The sequence below is a fragment of the Phalacrocorax carbo genome, chromosome 24 (genome assembly GCF_963921805.1).
Source record: "Phalacrocorax carbo chromosome 24, bPhaCar2.1, whole genome shotgun sequence".
NCBI lineage: Eukaryota > Metazoa > Chordata > Aves > Suliformes > Phalacrocoracidae > Phalacrocorax > Phalacrocorax carbo.
In genome coordinates, this window is record NC_087536.1 from 2,921,848 (window position 1) to 2,939,563 (window position 17,716).

The window sequence follows — 17,716 nt, forward strand, 5'->3', positions numbered from 1 at the left end:
CAAACCTCCCGCGCTGGCTATTCCCGCCAATTGCCCCAAAGCCTCCAGAGAAGAAAACACCCCGTAAGCTCACGCCTGCAAGGCCAACGACTGTTTTTAATTCCGGATTTGGCTTTGCTGCCCGTTGCCTCCCAGCGAGCGCTGTTTTTTGCAAGGCGATCCCAAAAGCTGAACGCAGGCTAGAGCTCTTCCTCGAGGGACCTGTGGGCAGGCGTGCCAGCCGGCAGAGCCGTCCAGCTCTCTGGAAGCTCTCTTTGAGTCCTTCCTGGCCAGAGGCAGATCTGGGAGGAGAGACAGGGTGGGCTGCCGGCACCCTTTGTGCAGCTTGGTCCCTGCTGGGGGCGGTCTGGCTGCTTCCTGGATTATTCTTCCTCCTCTTCGGCATTGCGGGAGTCAGATGCTGCGCTCCTCCCGCATCCAGGGTCACAATCTGCCCCCGCCACCGCTGCAGCGCCCCGAGTGCCTGTCCCACCTGCATCTCTCGACTGCTGAGACCCTCCTCCTCCTGCCCCTCTCCCTCTCCCTGCCCCTGCTAAGGGCTCCTAGTCCATGGTGACCACAAACAGGCTGTGGGGATCATAGCCGTGCTGTGGGGATCTGCTCCCCACTCCGCGCTCCGCTGAGTTTGCTCCCAAGCAGCCCTGGCTGCGGGAGCCCCCTTGGAGCCGGCGTTGGAGGGCCTCGGGAGCTGCATCGCCTCTTGGGGCTCGGGCACAACGCGGAGGACTTGTTCTCTCCCTCTTCCTCTTGCGTGCTGAGCGGCGGCGCCCCGTGTGCTCCACAGGGGGGCTGTGGATATCATTGCCCCGCTGACAGCATCTTCTCTGCTCCCTCTGCTTTGGCAGGCTCTGCTCCTGAGCAGCACTGGCTGCGCGAGCTGACTGGCAGCTGCTCTTGGAGGGCCCTGGAGCTGCGCCGTGCCTGGGAGCGCAGTCAACACTCGCAGGGCTAGTTCTCTTCCTCCTCCCTGCTGAGTGCTCGTAGTCCGTGGGGTCCACGACCCAGCTGCGGAGATCCCTGCCCCACTGCGGCGATCTGCTCCGGGGCCTCTCCCTGCCACCCTTCCTCTGGGAAGAAGGGCTCGCTCCACGCTCCTCCTCCTCGCTGCCCTCCTGCATGGTGTGCAGCAGACGGCCCGAGGGCGGAGAGCAGACCAGGCAGTCAGCTTTCCTTCTGGACACCAGCCTTGTCAAGCTGCAGAAGAAGCGATGCCAGCAGAAGCCCACGCAGGAGGCAATGCTGAGCCTGCCTGGCCAGATGGGGCCCAGCCAGCCTGCAGATGCCTCCCGTGCACCTGCCCAGGTGGGCTGGCTGGTGCTGGCTCTTGCGGAGGAGCCGCTGTCCCCTGGAGAGTCCTCCATGCCCGCTGCCACGTCCTGCAAGGAGAGCTGGGATAGGGTCCTGCCCTTCCCTCCTCAAGGGAGCAGAGCCGCGGGAAGCCCCAGAAGGTGCCTGAGGGGACAGCTAAGGGCCTTCCAGAGCCTCTCCTGGAGGGCTGCAGAGGCGGAAGGGCCAAAGGCGCACCAATGGGACGGATCTAGGGGGGGTGCTTTGAGAGGGAGCAGCGTCGCAACTGTCAACAGCGGTGCCGCGTGCCAGGGAAAAGAGAGCGATGCCAAGATGCCAGAAAGAAGCCCACTGCCCACGTGCTGCCCTCAGCCACCTCCCCGGGGTTACCTTGGTCTGTCGAGGCTCACCCTCTGCTCCCACAGAACCCACTTGCTTCCTGCTGGACCCCCACAGGCTGGGGAAGGAAGGGGCATACGATGGTGCCGGTGAGGAAGCAGCCATTTCGCTAGGTTTCGGATCGGAGCACCTGGAGAATAAAAACAAAGAGAGGCATCTCTCTTTAGGGCTCTTCTTGCAGCCTCCTCTCGGCTTCAGTCCTTTTGTGGGAGCGGTTTCTACGACAGAGGGAAGATGCGACCAGGGCCACAAATGGCATTCTGGCAAGTTCAGCTGGGGTCTTCCCCAATCCCCCTGTCGGAGCAAGGCCTCGTCTTTATAACCCCTATGGCCTCCATTTCATAGAATCGTAGAATCATCAGGCAGTTTGGACTGGAAGGGACCTGAAAGATCACCTCGTTCCACCTCCCCTGCCCTGGCCACAGACACCTTCCACCAGACCACGTTGCTCAAAGCCCCGTCCAGCCTGGCCTCCAACACCTCCCGGGAGAGGGCACCTACAGCTTCCCTGGGCAACCTGTGCCAGGGCCTCGCCACCCTCACCCTCAAGGATTTCTGCCTAACAGAGAGCTAACCAAAACCTACCCTCCCTCGCTTTCAAACCGGTGCCCCTCTTCCTACCACCACACTCCCTGATAAAGAGTCCCTCCCCACCTCGCCTGTAGGCCCCCTTTAAGTACTCTTCCCTACGTCAGCCAGCTTCACAGAGCAGGCAAGCAGCACTTTGCACCAGGGCAGCAGCCTAAAGCCCGCTAGGGAAAGATAACCACTGACGTGGGGTAGCTCAGCTCTGACAGCGCTGAATGGGGCGGCCTGTACTCGCTCTCCTGTGAGAGAAACGCTCGGGGGGATGAGAAGAAAATCAGCACAAACCAGGAGAGGAAACCGATTCTGAACAGGTTTTAGTACCGCTTGTTATTTATTACCTGATGTAAAACAGCAGATACGCTTGCTGCCTGAGCACGGTGTCGATGCCACAACGATCCACAGACTCATCGTCCATCTTATACCACGCTCCGCTGCTGGCCTGCAAAGAAAGGCGTCGGTATCTGGAGATGAACGGCACGGTGCCTCCACCAACCCAGGCAGAGAACTGCAGAACCAAGAGAAAGCCAAAACCAACCCAGCCCAGCCCCTAAGGAGACCTTCTTGCCAAGACCCTCGGCTGCCAGTAACACTGCCGTGAAAGCGTGTCTTCGGCAGGGTAGATTTTGCCCTGCCTTGCTAGGCAGGACGTCCCTCTTTACCTTTGTGTAGCAGAAATAGTGTCCATGATAACAGCTGTGACCGCGGTGCACCACGACAGCATATAAAGAGTAGAGGAGCGGCTCCCCAGCTGCGTGAGACGTGTACGGGCGAAGGTCCAAGTACTCGGGGTACTCCACAACCTACGGAGAGAGCAAGAGGGCTCAGAAGCCATCCTGAAATACTACGTGAACTAGCCTTCCAAGACTAAGGGCTAGAGGCGTAGAAAGACATCTCTGGGGCTGACGGCAACTCGGCGCTCCCTAAAGCTACGGGGCGTGGTTTGGGTGGCAGGAAACTGTTCTCGGCCAAAGCAGCTCTGCCGGAGCAGGGCACGCGCTTCTCCTCCCGCGGGAACTCTCCTCTCCTGGCAAGGGAACGCAAAGACCTCAACGCCAACAGCCGGCGAAAGGCCCCGCTGCTTTGGGAAACCCCCTGCGCCAGGAAGAGGAGGTTGCGCTCCAGCTGCGTACACACCTTGCTGATCTTCCCGCCGGTGAAATCGTCAAACCTTTTCAGGCACACCGTGAGAACCATGGGCGCGCGATGGATTGTAAACCTCTTGGAGGCGGCGACCATCCTCTCACACCTTGGAAGCAAGCACAGAGGCGAGGGCTGAAACGCACCCTGCGACGCAGCCTTTCTTCCCCCCGGAAGGCCAGACAACCCTTCCCGGCTCACACATCCTTGCGCTATTTTAAAACTATTCAGCACTGTAAGGCCACGCTAAAGCCAGCCGCGTCGTCTCCTTGTGCGTTCAGCCTACACGAAACGACGGCTTATGCTCGGCGACACGCAGCACCTTCACGCAGGATCTAGTACGATTAGGACGTTAGCGTTCATCTTACTGGCTACACCGATAGCAGTTTTCGCCCTCCAGCCGCTCAGGTCGGACAAAGCCCTCCAGAGCACCGGTGACAGAAGAGGCTGCCTGGAGGAGTGAGAAAGGAGAGCACTGAGCTGCGGGAAACACCCTCACCCAAACACCTCCTAGGAGTTTACGCAAAAACCTAGCTAGACGACGCTAGAGGAGACCCGCCCTCAGCCTGCAAGCAGCGTCCGGAAGGAGACGGGACGAGCCTTTGGGGCTGAACATCGCCCTCCTTCCCAAGGGATTCCCAAGGCTACCGAGAGCCACCTCTCTGTGGCGCTGCACAGTTCAGCTACCGAGGGTGTGCAGGGTCACCACCAAGGAAAACAATACCACCCGCCAGGCCAGGAGCCAGACGGCTGCTGAGGGAGGGCAAAGGGAAGAAGGCTGAGAGGACGTCCAGGGTGCGGAGAGGACAATTCCCACTCGCCCGGCTTCAAGCCAGCACCCACAGGCAGACCGCTGCCACGGCCTCCCCAGAGGGACTCGGGCCATTCCGCTTCCCGCCCACCACCAAGCTCTCTTCGGGTCACAGGAGGCGTTGTTAAGCCAACCGCGTTGATTCTGGAAAGCTACAGGGGCCTTGGGATGCCCCGAAGCACAAGCCACAAGCCCTCTTACTTTCACGTCCAAAGGAACGTCCAGGAAGGCCTCGTAGGAACTGGAAACTGCCTTGCAGCTCAAGCACGTGACTGGAAGGCAAACCGAAACGCTCAGCGATAGGGGAGGTCGACCGTGCCCGTTCATGCTCCTCCTACCTACTGCGCCAGTCAGACGTACAGCTGTTTATCACAGGCAGCAGGCAGAAGGGCACAGCCAGTCCCAAGGGGAACAACAGGTGGGGAGCAGTACCTCTGGATCTCAGAGAGCCCCCAAAGATTTGATGGACGACGGTAGTCGATTGGGAAGAGATGTCCAAGCTGGAAAGAAACGGTAAGGGGCAGAGAGTCACCTCCTCCAGGAGTTTTACTTGGCCTGAAAACCCTGGGCGTAGGTTCTCCTTGATGGGAGCACCTCAAGGAGTCCAAAGGGCTCGGGAGCATTGGAAAGGCAATTTGCTTGTGCTTACTCGCTGCTTCCGCTCAGGCAAGCGCTCTGCATGGCATCGACAGCAAGGCGGAGGAACTCGTGGGCGTCTTCCTGCACGCCCAGCTGGAAATGTTCTCCTATGCCTAAGAAAGAGGAAGTTAGTCCTTCTCTCCTCCGCGAACAGACGGAGACATGGCAAAGCACCTGAAACGACTTACATGTCAGAACGCTGACGACACCCCAGGGCTCGATGGCACTGCCTGAGGAACGCAAGACGCTGTTCACGTGCGCTTCCATCCTGCACATCACGCAGACGCCTTGCTGACGACCTGAAGAGGGAGGTGGGAGGGAAGCAAGCTTCTCCGCTTAGCAAAATAGCCATAGCAACGGGAAACCTCACGCAGACCTTGGAGTCCCAGGAGCGGCCTCCACCCCTCCCAAGGCCCCCACGTCCCAACAAGCCCAGGACATTCGAGTGCGCAGAAGACACTCTTCAGAAGGACGCTGCTTCGCTGACAGAGCCTGTCTGTGCCACAGGCAAAGAGGGTTTAACTTGCAGGAGCTGGGACCAAGACGCGGGGCTACAAAGAGGCGCCTTTCTGAAGGGGAAAGAGACACCTGGACAGGACAAGCGGCTTCTGGGCTTGAGTGTTCAAAGACGACCAACTCGGCGGGTTGAGAAAGGAGGGCGGCTTTGCTCCTAAGCTGAATTCCAGGTGCTGGGAACCCTTGGCAAGTGCCCAACGAACGAGGAGCTGTTCATCAAAGTACTCACACGACTGGCTGTGCTCCCGAGAGAGCAGGTAGTTGGCCAGAGGGGGTGTGTAGGTCAGGCACTGCAGGATGGAGTTGAGGAAGCACGTATTGCCCAGGTTGTGGAGTCCCGCTCCAGCTCCCTGTCGGCGCTGCCAGGCCAGGCAAATCTTCTCCGGGGGAAAGAGGACCCTTTGTGGAGGAGCCATTCCCTCGACAAGGACTGCAGGGAAACGACATTGGGGAAGAGGTGAGAAGGCAGCCCTGCTGCTGTCAGACCTTTCTGCCAGCAAGGACACCTTTCAGTGTCTTGTGCCTAGCGGCAGAGGAGTGACACAAGGTGCTTTCCTGTCTCTAATGGAGAACACCTGGGTAAGCCTGGCTGCTAGCAGGAAAGCGCCCCAGGATTCGCCCTAGGCTCTCAGCACACCAGGAGGCAGGGATGGAGCCCCAGCCGCGCCCGTTGCCTTTGGCGTTGGCAAAGGCCGAGCCTGCTGGCGAAGCCGCTACTCACAGGAGTCGTTCCCCGTTGCGGCCATCGCTCCTCTCGGGAACAGAGGGGAAGGCTCCGGATGGCAAAGGACGTCGGGAGGCGCTCCAGAGAGAGAGCGGCGCCGAGCCTGCCGCCTGATTGCAAAGAAATAACCGCAGCTCAGCAAAAGGATTTAAAAAAGCGCCACACGAAACCCACAGAACGGTATCTGCCCTCAAATCTCTTTCGGTGGTGCTCGGAACTGCGGCAGAGCTGCAGGCTGACGCCTTTCCCAGCGCTGTCCCAGGGCCCCAGTCCACAGCACCGTCAAAGGCCCTTGGGAAAGGCTCCAATGCACGGCACCTTCTCTGAAGAGGACCTGCTGCTGGCCTGTGGCCAGCGTTAGCAACACAGCCCGCCGCCTCTCTAGCCCACGCTTTCCCACCTTGCGTGCAGGAGCGACCGGCTTTGGGCTGCTGCTTGAGCAGCTCCCGCTGCCGTGCTCCTCCTCTGCCAGCCTTCCTACCGCAGCACTCAGGGTGGGCTTCTCGTCCTTCTAGGCTGAGCCCAACGCCTCATGCTGCACTGCCACCCCCCCACCCCCTACTTGCCCCTCCTAGGATACGGCAAAGAAAGAACAACTGCCAAACAGCAGCGCTACCCATAGCCCACGTGTGGCCAGCCTACAAAGGTGCGATGGCTCAGCCTAGGGCTGGCAAGGTACAGACCAGCCTCTCCTTTCATCCCACAGCGACCTACTCTGCCATCTGCCCTGCAAGTCACGTCACGGTTACCTTTGAGAGAGGAGGGAAGCTGGGCAGAAGTGGGCAGGAAACGAGGAATGCTTGGAAAAAAGGAGCCGCGCGAGCAGCAAAGGCAGGAGCCGAGTTGTCCCGAAGGCCAGCTCAGCCCAACTGGCCTTCGCTGGCCCGCTCCTCAGGATCACAGGCCCTGGCCGGGTGAGCTCACAAGCGCCGGGCGGGTGCCGCATCACCGCCCCTTTGTGACACGGGGACGCACGGGGACGCGCTGCGGCCAGCAGCCGCCACAGCCCGGGCACCTCCTGTAGCCAGCAGCTGGCAGCCCCCGGGCTTCCCCACGCGCTGCTGCCCAAGCGCCGTCTGTCCGCCGGCAGAGCTCCCACCTCTTCGCCGAGCCACACAGCCAGACGGACGAAGCGCTGGCCAGGCCTGGAAGCGCTCCTGCTCGCACCTTTGCCTGCCACCTGCGCTCGCTGAGGCTTTCCTTTCTGCTCTGCCCAGCTACAGGACTGTGTCCGTGACACTGGTGTAGCAAAGCACCCGGGCTCTCGCAGCTTCTTTTCCAAGGAGTTTGAGCTGCCCCCCACCAGGTACAGCCACAGCCTGACTCTGAACGAGAGCTACCAAAGAAACGCCCTCAGCAACTGCGCTGCATTGACCTTGGCTGCCTCTCTCACCCTCCAGCTCCCCAAAACATTGGTGGGCAGCGCCTTAGCACCTGGATTCACCCCTTGACCTGCTCGGAGCCCAGGGAGCATTGCTTCCAGCGCACGCTGGGGCCCTGCCACAGCAGCACTAGCAGGCTCCAGAGCCCTTTCCCTGGCACCAGCCAGCAGCCAAGCGCCGCATTCAATGCTCACGCCACAAGCTCACCGAGCAGGACAAAGGCAGCTTTGCTTCCAAGCCTCCTCTAGCACCGCTCCTCCAGCTGGCAGCCATCCCACACTCCTAGGTGCAGAGGGACCTCACTGCTGAGCTCAGGGCAGGGTCAGGGCTCCGGAGCTGGCAGCGCCCAGTGCCACCCAGGAAAGCAGGGCACCCTGGCAGCTGGAGGTTGAGCAGGGTGTGCCCGCTCCTCACTCACACGCTTCAGCCACAGCTCGTGTGCTGGGGCAGCACGGCATTCGCTACCCTTCACAAAGAGCCACGGCAGGCGGGCTGGCTTGGCTGAACGTGGCTGAAGAGCGCCTGTGCCCCGAGGGGCGCCTTTTGCCGAAGGCATCTTGGGCATAAGGTGGCCGGGCCAGAGTTCTTTCTTCTTTGACTTTCTATAGCATTCTTCCTCTGAAGGTGCCGGGGTGGGGGCGGGCGGGGCAGAAGAAAGGAAGAAACACCATTCCTTGCTGTCAGGACTAAAGGCTCCAAGGAAGCGGAGCAGAAGCAGGTGCCGGAGCTCGGCCTCGGGATGGCAGCAGGACCCCCTGGCCGAATCGCCAGCTCCTCTCGGGCTGGTGACACCTGCCAACTTGCTGAGGAGGCGCTCTGCCCCATCACCCAGAGCTAACGTTAGGTGAGGAAGGGGCGAAGCAGGACCAGAGCCACTATTGACCCCCGGGAGACACCGCTACGTCCTGGCCTTGCGCTAGGCTTGCTGCCACCGAGCGGCACCCTCTGGGCCCGGCCGTTCAGCCCCTTTCAGTCCCGCTCGCTGTCGGCTCATCCAGCCCACTTCCATTCGAGTGGCTCCAACGCCGTGTTTAGAAAGAAGAGACTGCAAGACGGGCGCACGCAAGCACACAGCTTTCAAAATCCCACGCCACAAACCTCCCACGCTGGCTATTTCCGCCAATTGCCCCAAAGCCTCCAGAGAAGAAAACACCCCGTAAGCTCACGCCTGCAAGGCCAACGACTGTTTTTAATTCCGGATTTGGCTTTGCTGCCCATTGCCTCCCAGCGAGCGCTGTTTTTTGCAAGGCGATCCCAAAAGCTGAACGCAGGCTAGAGCTCTTCCTCGAGGGACCTGTGGGCAGGCGTGCCAGCCGGCAGAGCCGTCCAGCTCTCTGGAAGCTCTCTTTGAGTCCTTCCTGGCCAGAGGCAGATCTGGGAGGAGAGACAGGGTGGGCTGCCGGCGCCCTTTGTGCAGCTTGGTCCCTGCTGGGGGCGGTCTGGCTGCTTCCTGGATTATTCTTCCTCCTCTTCGGCATTGCGGGAGTCAGATGCTGCGCTCCTCCCGCATCCAGGGTCACAATCTGCCCCCGCCACCGCTGCAGCGCCCCGAGTGCCTGTCCCACCTGCATCTCTCGACTGCTGAGACCCTCCTCCTCCTGCCCCTCTCCCTCTCCCTGCCCCTGCTAAGGGCTCCTAGTCCATGGTGACCACAAACAGGCTGTGGGGATCATAGCCGTGCCGTGGGGATCTGCTCCCCACTCCGCGCTCCGCTGAGTTTGCTCCCAAGCAGCCCTGGCTGCGGGAGCCCCCTTGGAGCCGGCGTTGGAGGGCCTCGGGAGCTGCATCGCCTCTTGGGGCTCCGGCACAACGCAGAGGAATTGTTCTCTACCTCTTCCTCTTGCGTGCTGAGCGGCGGCGCCCCGTGTGCTCCACAGGGGGGCTGTGGATATCATTGCCCCGCTGACAGCATCTTCTCTGCTCCCTCTGCTTTGGCAGGCTCTGCTCCTGAGCAGCACTGGCTGCGCGAGCTGACTGGCAGCTGCTCTTGGAGGGCCCGGGAGCTGCGCCGTGCCTGGGAGCGCAGTCAACACTCGCAGGGCTAGTTCTCTTCCTCCTCCCTGCTGAGTGCTCGTAGTCCGTGGGGTCCACGACCCAGCTGCGGAGATCCCTGCCCCACTGCGGCGATCTGCTCCGGGGCCTCTCCCTGCCACCCTTCCTCTGGGAAGAAGGGCTCGCTCCACGCTCCTCCTCCTTGCTGCCCTCCTGCATGGTGTGCAGCAGACGGCCCGAGGGCGGAGAGCAGACCAGGCAGTCAGCTTTCCTTCTGGACACCAGCCTTGTCAAGCTGCAGAAGAAGCGATGCCAGCAGAAGCCCACGCAGGAGGCAATGCTGAGCCTGCCTGGCCAGATGGGGCCCAGCCAGCCTGCAGATGCCTCCCGTGCACCTGCCCAGGTGGGCTGGCTGGTGCTGGCTCTTGCGGAGGAGCCGCTGTCCCCTGGAGAGTCCTCCATGCCCGCTGCCACGTCCTGCAAGGAGAGCTGGGATAGGGTCCTGCCCTTCCCTCCTCAAGGGAGCAGAGCCGCGGGAAGCCCCAGAAGGTGCCTGAGGGGACAGCTAAGGGCCTTCCAGAGCCTCTCCTGGAGGGCTGCAGAGGCGGAAGGGCCAAAGGCGCACCAATGGGACGGATCTAGGGGGGGTGCTTTGAGAGGGAGCAGCGTCGCAACTGTCAACAGCGGTGCCGCGTGCCAGGGAAAAGAGAGCGATGCCAAGATGCCAGAAAGAAGCCCGCTGCCCACGTGCTGCCCTCAGCCACCTCCCCGGGGTTACCTTGGTCTGTCGAGGCTCACCCTCTGCTCCCACAGAACCCACTTGCTTCCTGCTGGACCCCCACAGGCTGAGGAAGGAAGGGGCATACGATGGTGCCGGTGAGGAAGCAGCCATTTCGCCAGGTTTCCGATCAGAGCACCTGGAGAATAAAAACAAAGAGAGGCATCTCTCTTTAGGGCTCTTCTTGCAGCCTCCTCTCGGCTTCAGTCCTTTTGTGGGAGCGGTTTCTACGACAGAGGGAAGATGCGACCAGGGCCGCAAATGGCATTCTGGCAAGTTCAGCTGGGGTCTTCCCCAATCCCCCTGTCGGAGCAAGGCCTCGTCTTTATAACCCCTATGGCCTCCATTTCATAGAATCGTAGAATCATCAGGCAGTTTGGACTGGAAGGGACCTGAAAGATCACCTCGTTCCACCTCCCCTGCCCTGGCCACAGACACCTTCCACCAGACCACGTTGCTCAAAGCCCCGTCCAGCCTGGCCTCCAACACCTCCCGGGAGAGGGCACCTACAGCTTCCCTGGGCAACCTGTGCCAGGGCCTCGCCACCCTCACCCTCAAGGATTTCTTCCTAACAGAGAGCTAACCAAAACCTACCCTCCCTCGCTTTCAAACCGGTCCCCCTCTTCCTACCACCACACTCCCTGATAAAGAGTCCCTCCCCACCTCGCCTGTAGGCCCCCTTTAAGTACTCTTCCCTACGTCAGCCAGCTTCACAGAGCAGGCAAGCAGCACTTTGCACCAGGGCAGCAGCCTAAAGCCCGCTAGGGAAAGATAACCACTGACGTGGGGTAGCTCAGCTCTGACAGCGCTGAATGGGGCGGCCTGTACTCGCTCTCCTGTGAGAGAAACGCTCGGGGGGATGAGAAGAAAATCAGCACAAACCAGGAGAGGAAACCGATTCTAAACAGGTTTTAGTACCGCTTGTTATTTATTACCTGATGTAAAACAGCAGATACGCTTGCTGCCTGAGCACGGTGTCGATGCCACAACGATCCACAGACTCATCGTCCATCTTATACCACGCTCCGCTGCTGGCCTGCAAAGAAAGGCGTCGGTATCTGGAGATGAACGGCACGGTGCCTCCACCAACCCAGGCAGAGAACTGCAGAACCAAGAGAAAGCCAAAACCAACCCAGCCCAGCCCCTAAGGAGACCTTCTCGCCAAGACCCTCGGCTGCCATTAACACTGCCGTGAAAGCGTGTCTTCGGCAGGGTAGATTTTGCCCTGCCTTGCTAGGCAGGACGTCCCTCTTTACCTTTGTGTAGCAGAAATAGTGTCCGTGATAACAGCTGTGACCGCGGTGCACCACAACAGCATATAAGGAGTAGAGGAGCGGCTCCCCAGCCGTGTGAGACATGTACGGGCGAAGATCCAAGTACTCGGGGTACTCCACAACCTACGGAGAGAGCAAGAGGGCTCAGAAGCCATCCTGAAATACTACGTGAAGTAGCCTTCCAAGACTAAGGGCTAGAGGCGTAGAAAGACATCTCTGGGGCTGACGGCAACTCGGCGCTCCCTAAAGCTACGGGGCGTGGTTTGGGTGGCAGGAAACTGTTCTCGGCCAAAGCAGCTCTGCCGGAGCAGGGCACGCGCTTCTCCTCCCGCGGGAACTCTCCTCTCCTGGCAAGGGACCGCAAAGACCTCAACGCCAACAGCCGGCGAAAGGCCCCGCTGCTTTGGGAAACCCCCTGCGCCAGGAAGAGGAAGTTGCGCTCCAGCTGCGTACACACCTTGCTGATCTTCCCGCCGGTGAAATCGTCAAACCTTTTCAGGCACACCGTGAGAACCATGGGCGCGCGATGGATTGTAAACCTCTTGGAGGCGGCGACCATCCTCTCACACCTTGGAAGCAAGCACAGAGGCGAGGGCTGAAACGCACCCTGCGACGCAGCCTTTCTTCCCCCCGGAAGGCCAGACAACCCTTCCCGTCTCACACATCCTTGCGCTATTTTAAAACTATTCAGCTCTGTAAGGCCACGCTAAAGCCAGCCACGTCGTCTCCTTGTGCGTTCAGCCTACACGAAACGACGGCTTATGCTCGGCGACACGCAGCACCTTCACGCAGGATCTAGTACGATTAGGACGTTAGCGTTCATCTTACTGGCTACACCGATAGCAGTTTTCGCCCTCCAGCCGCTCAGGTCGGACAAAGCCCTCCAGAGCACCGGTGACAGAAGAGGCTGCCTGGAGGAGTGAGAAAGGAGAGCACTGAGCTGCGGGAAACACCCTCACCCAAACACCTCCTAGGAGTTTACGCAAAAACCTAGCTAGACGACGCTGAGGAGACCCGCCCTCAGCCTGCAAGCAGCGTCCGGAAGGAGACGGGACGAGCCTTTGGGGCTGAACATCGCCCTCCTTCCCAAGGGATTCCCAAGGCTACCGAGAGCCACCTCTCTGTGGCGCTGCACAGTTCAGCTACCGAGGGTGTGCAGGGTCACCACCAAGGAAAACAATACCACCCGCCAGGCCAGGAGCCAGACGGCTGCTGAGGGAGGGCAAAGGGAAGAAGGCTGAGAGGACGTCCAGGGTGCAGAGAGGACAATTCCCACTCGCCCGGCTTCAAGCCAGCACCCACAGGCAGACCGCTGCCACGGCCTCCCCAGAGGGACTCGGGCCATTCCGCTTCCCGCCCACCACCAAGCTCTCTTCGGGTCACAGGAGGCGTTTTTAAGCCAACCGCGTTGATTCTGGAAAGCTACAGGGGCCTTGGGATGCCCCGAAGCACAAGCGACAAGCCCTCTTACTTTCACGTCCAAAGGAACGTCCAGGAAGGCCTCGTAGGAACTGGAAACTGCCTTGCAGCTCAAGCACGTGACTGGAAGGCAAACCGAAACGCTCAGCGATAGGGGAGGTCGACCGTGCCCGTTCATGCTCCTCCTACCTACTGCGCCAGTCAGACGTACAGCTGTTTATCACAGGCAGCAGGCAGAAGGGCACAGCCAGTCCCAAGGGGAACAACAGGTGGGGAGCAGTACCTCTGGATCTCAGACAGCCCCCAAAGATTTGATGGACGACGGTAGTCGATTGGGAAGAGGTGTCCAAGCTGGAAAGAAACGGTAAGGGGCAGAGAGTCACCTCCTCCAGGAGTTTTACTTGGCCTGAAAACCCTGGGCGCAGGTTCTCCTTGATGGGAGCACCTCAAGGAGTCCAAAGGGCTCGGGAGCATTGGAAAGGCAATTTGCTTGTGCTTACTCGCTGCTTCCGCTCAGGCAAGCGCTCTGCATGGCATCGACAGCAAGGCGGAGGAACTCGTGGGCGTCTTCCTGCACGCCCAGCTGGAAATGTTCTCCTATGCCTAAGAAAGAGGAAGTTAGTCCTTCTCTCCTCCGCGAACAGACGGAGACATGGCAAAGCACCTGAAACGACTTACATGTCAGAACGCTGACGACACCCCAGGGCTCGATGGCACTGCCTGAGGAACGCAAGACGCTGTTCACGTGCGCTTCCATCCTGCACATCACGCAGACGCCTTGCTGACGACCTGAAGAGGGAGGTGGGAGGGAAGCAAGCTTCTCCGCTTAGCAAAATAGCCATAGCAACGGGAAACCTCACGCAGGCCTTGGAGTCCCAGGAGCGGCCTCCACCCCTCCCAAGGCCCCCACGTCCCAACAAGCCCAGGACATTCGAGTGCGCAGAAGACACTCTTCAGAAGGACGCTGCTTCGCTGACAGAGCCTGTCTGTGCCACAGGCAAAGAGGGTTTAACTTGCAGGAGCTGGGACCAAGACGCGGGGCTACAAAGAGGCGCCTTTCTGAAGGGGAAAGAGACACCTGGACAGGACAAGCGGCTTCTGGGCTTGAGTGTTCAAAGACGACCAACTCGGCGGGTTGAGAAAGGAGGGCGGCTTTGCTCCTAAGCTGAATTCCAGGTGCTGGGAACCCTTGGCAAGTGCCCAGCGAACGAGGAGCTGTTCATCAAAGTACTCACACGACTGGCTGTGCTCCCGAGAGAGCAGGTAGTTGGCCAGAGGGGGTGTGTAGGTCAGGCACTGCAGGATGGAGTTGAGGAAGCACGTATTGCCCAGGTTGTGGAGTCCCGCTCCAGCTCCCTGTCGGCGCTGCCAGGCCAGGCAAATCTTCTCCGGGGGAAAGAGGACCCTTTGTGGAGGAGCCATTCCCTCGACAAGGACTGCAGGGAAATGACATTGGGGAAGAGGTGAGAAGGCAGCCCTGCTGCTGTCAGACCTTTCTGCCAGCAAGGACACCCTTCAGTGTCTTGTGCCTAGCAGCAGAGGAGTGACACAAGGTGCTTTCCTGTCTCTGATGGAGAACACCTGGGTAAGCCTGGCTGCTAGCAGGAAAGCGCCCCAGGATTCGCCCTAGGCTCTCAGCGCACCAGCAGGCAGGGATGGAGCCCCAGCCGCGCCCGTTGCCTTTGGCGTTGGCAAAGGCCGAGCCTGCTGGCGAAGCCGCTACTCACAGGAGTCGTTCCCCGTTGCGGCCATCGCTCCTCTCGGGAACAGAGGGGAAGGCTCCGGATGGCAAAGGACGTCGGGAGGCGCTCCAGAGAGAGAGCAGCGCCGAGCCTGCCGCCTGATTGCAAAGAAATAACCGCAGCTCACCAAAAGGGTTTAAAAAAGCGCCACACGAAACCCACAGAACGGTATCTGCCCTCAAATCTCTTTCGGTGGTGCTCGGAACTGCTGCAGAGCTGCAGGCTGACGCCTTTCCCAGCGCTGTCCCAGGGCCCCAGTCCACAGCACCTTCAAAGGCCCTTGGGAAAGGCTCCAATGCACGGCACCTTCTCTGAAGAGGACCTGCTGCTGGCCTGTGGCCAGCGTTAGCAACACAGCCCGCCGCCTCTCTAGCCCACGCTTTCCCACCTTGCGTGCAGGAGCGACCGGCTTTGGGCTGCTACTTGAGCAGCTCCCGCTGCCGTGCTCCTCCTCTGCCAGCCTTCCTACCGCAGCACTCAGGGTGGGCTTCTCGTCCTTCTAGGCTGAGCCCAACGCCTCATGCTGCACTGCCACCCCCCCCACCCCCTACTTGCCCCTCCTAGGATACGGCAAAGAAAGAACAACGACCAAACAGCAGCGCTACCCATAGCCCACGTGTGGCCAGCCTACAAAGGTGCGATGGCTCAGCCTAGGGCTGGCAAGGTACAGACCAGCCTCTCCTTTCATCCCACAGCGACCTACTCTGCCATCTGCCCTGCAAGTCACGTCACGGTTACCTTTGAGAGAGGAGGGAAGCTGGGCAGAAGTGGGCAGGAAACGAGGAATGCTTGGAAAAAAGGAGCCGCGCGAGCAGCAAAGGCAGGAGCCGAGTTGTCCCGAAGGCCAGCTCAGCCCAACTGGCCTTCGCTGGCCCGCTCCTCAGGATCACAGGCCCTGGCCGGGTGAGCTCACAAGCGCCGGGCGGGTGCCGCATCACCGCCCCTTTGTGACACGGGGACGCACGGGGACGCGCTGCGGCCAGCAGCCGCCACAGCCCGGGCACCTCCTGTAGCCAGCAGCTGGCAGCCCCCGGGCTTCCCCACGCGCTGCTGCCCAAGCGCCGTCTGTCCGCCGGCAGAGCTCCCACCTCTTCGCCGAGCCACACAGCCAGACGGACGAAGCGCTGGCCAGGCCTGGAAGCGCTCCTGCTCGCACCTTTGCCTGCCACCTGCGCTCGCTGAGGCTTTCCTTTCTGCTCTGCCCAGCTACAGGACTGTGTCCGTGACACTGGTGTAGCAAAGCACCCGGGCTCTCGCAGCTTCTTTTCCAAGGAGTTTGATCTGCCCCCCACCAGGTACAGCCACAGCCTGACTCTGAACGAGAGCTACCAAAGAAACGCCCTCAGCAACTGCGCTGCATTGATCTTGGCTGCCTCTCTCACCCTCCAGCTCCCCAAAACATTGGTGGGCAGCGCCTTAGCACCTGGATTCACCCCTTGACCTGCTCGGAGCCCGGGGAGCATTGCTTCCAGCGCACGCTGGGGCCCTGCCACAGCAGCACTAGCAGGCTCCAGAGCCCTTTCCCTGGCACCAGCCAGCAGCCAAGCGCCGCATTCAATGCTCACGCCACAAGCTCACCGAGCGGGACAAAGGCAGCTTTGCTTCCAAGCCTCCTCTAGCACCGCTCCTCCAGCTGGCAGCCATCCCACACTCCTAGGTGCAGAGGGACCTCACTGCTGAGCTCAGGGCAGGGTCAGGGCTCCGGAGCTGGCAGCGCCCAGTGCCACCCAGGAAAGCAGGGCACCCTGGCAGCTGGAGGTTGAGCAGGGTGTGCCCGCTCCTCACTCACACGCTTCAGCCACAGCTCATGTGCTGGGGCAGCACGGCATTCGCTACCCTTCACAAAGAGCCACGGCAGGCGGGCTGGCTTGGCTGAACGTGGCTGAAGAGCGCCTGTGCCCCGAGGGGCGCCTTTTGCCGAAGGCATCTTGGGCATAAGGTGGCCGGGCCAGAGTTCTTTCTTCTTTGACTTTCTATAGCATTCTTCCTCTGAAGGTGCCGGGGTGGGGGCGGGCGGGGCAGAAGAAAGGAAGAAACACCATTCCTTGCTGTCAGGACTAAAGGCTCCAAGGAAGCTGAGCAGAAGCAGGTGCCAGAGCTCGGCCTCGGGATGGCAGCAGGACCCCCTGGCCGAATCGCCAGCTCCTCTCGGGCTGGTGACACCTGCCAACTTGCTGACGAGGCGCTCTGCCCCATCACCCAGAGCTAACGTTAGGTGAGGAAGGGGCGAAGCAGGACCAGAGCCACTACTGACCCCCGGGAGACACCGCTACGTCCTGGCCTTGCGCTAGGCTTGCTGCCACCGAGCGGCACCCTCTGGGCCCGGCCGTTCAGCCCCTTTCAGTCCCGCTCGCTGTTGGCTCATCCAGCCCGCTTCCATTCGAGTGGCTCCAACACCGTGTTTAGAAAGAAGAGACTGCAAGATGGGCGCACGCAAGCACACAGCTTTCAAAATCCCACGCCACAAACCTCCCACGCTGGCTATTTCCGCCAATTGCCCCAAAGCCTCCAGAGAAGAAAACACCCCGTAAGCTCACGCCTGCAAGGCCAACGACTGTTTTTAATGCCGGATTTGGCTTTGCTGCCCGTTGCCTCCCAGCGAGCGCTGTTTTTTGCAAGGCGATCCCAAAAGCTGAACGCAGGCTAGAGCTCTTCCTCGAGGGACCTGTGGGCAGGCGTGCCAGCCGGCAGAGCCGTCCAGCTCTCTGGAAGCTCTCTTTGAGTCCTTCCTGGCCAGAGGCAGATCTGGGAGGAGAGACAGGGTGGGCTGCCGGCGCCCTTTGTGCAGCTTGGTCCCTGCTGGGGGCGGTCTGGCTGCTTCCTGGATTATTCTTCCTCCTCTTCGGCATTGCGGGAGTCAGATGCTGCGCTCCTCCCGCATCCAGGGTCACAATCTGCCCCCGCCACCGCTGCAGCGCCCCGAGTGCCTGTCCCACCTGCATCTCTCGACTGCTGAGACCCTCCTCCTCCTGCCCCTCTCCCTCTCCCTGCCCCTGCTAAGGGCTCCTAGTCCATGGTGACCACAAAC

General features: G+C 60.7%; 2 long non-coding RNA genes across 2 annotated transcripts; both read right to left on the reverse strand.

Annotated features, from left to right (window-relative positions):
• Positions 1–10,258: 10,258 nt before the first annotated feature.
• On the reverse strand, positions 10,259–11,642 carry LOC135317156 (uncharacterized). Its single transcript, XR_010376257.1, has 3 exons — positions 11,510–11,642; positions 11,189–11,289; positions 10,259–10,392 (listed from the first exon to the last, which is right to left on the reverse strand). It is a non-coding gene; the product is annotated as an uncharacterized LOC135317156 (long non-coding RNA).
• A 1,515-nt stretch (positions 11,643–13,157) lies between these two features.
• LOC135316998 (uncharacterized) lies at positions 13,158–13,729 on the reverse strand. Its single transcript, XR_010376157.1, has 3 exons — positions 13,625–13,729; positions 13,447–13,549; positions 13,158–13,297 (listed from the first exon to the last, which is right to left on the reverse strand). It is a non-coding gene; the product is annotated as an uncharacterized LOC135316998 (long non-coding RNA).
• Positions 13,730–17,716: the final 3,987 nt, after the last annotated feature.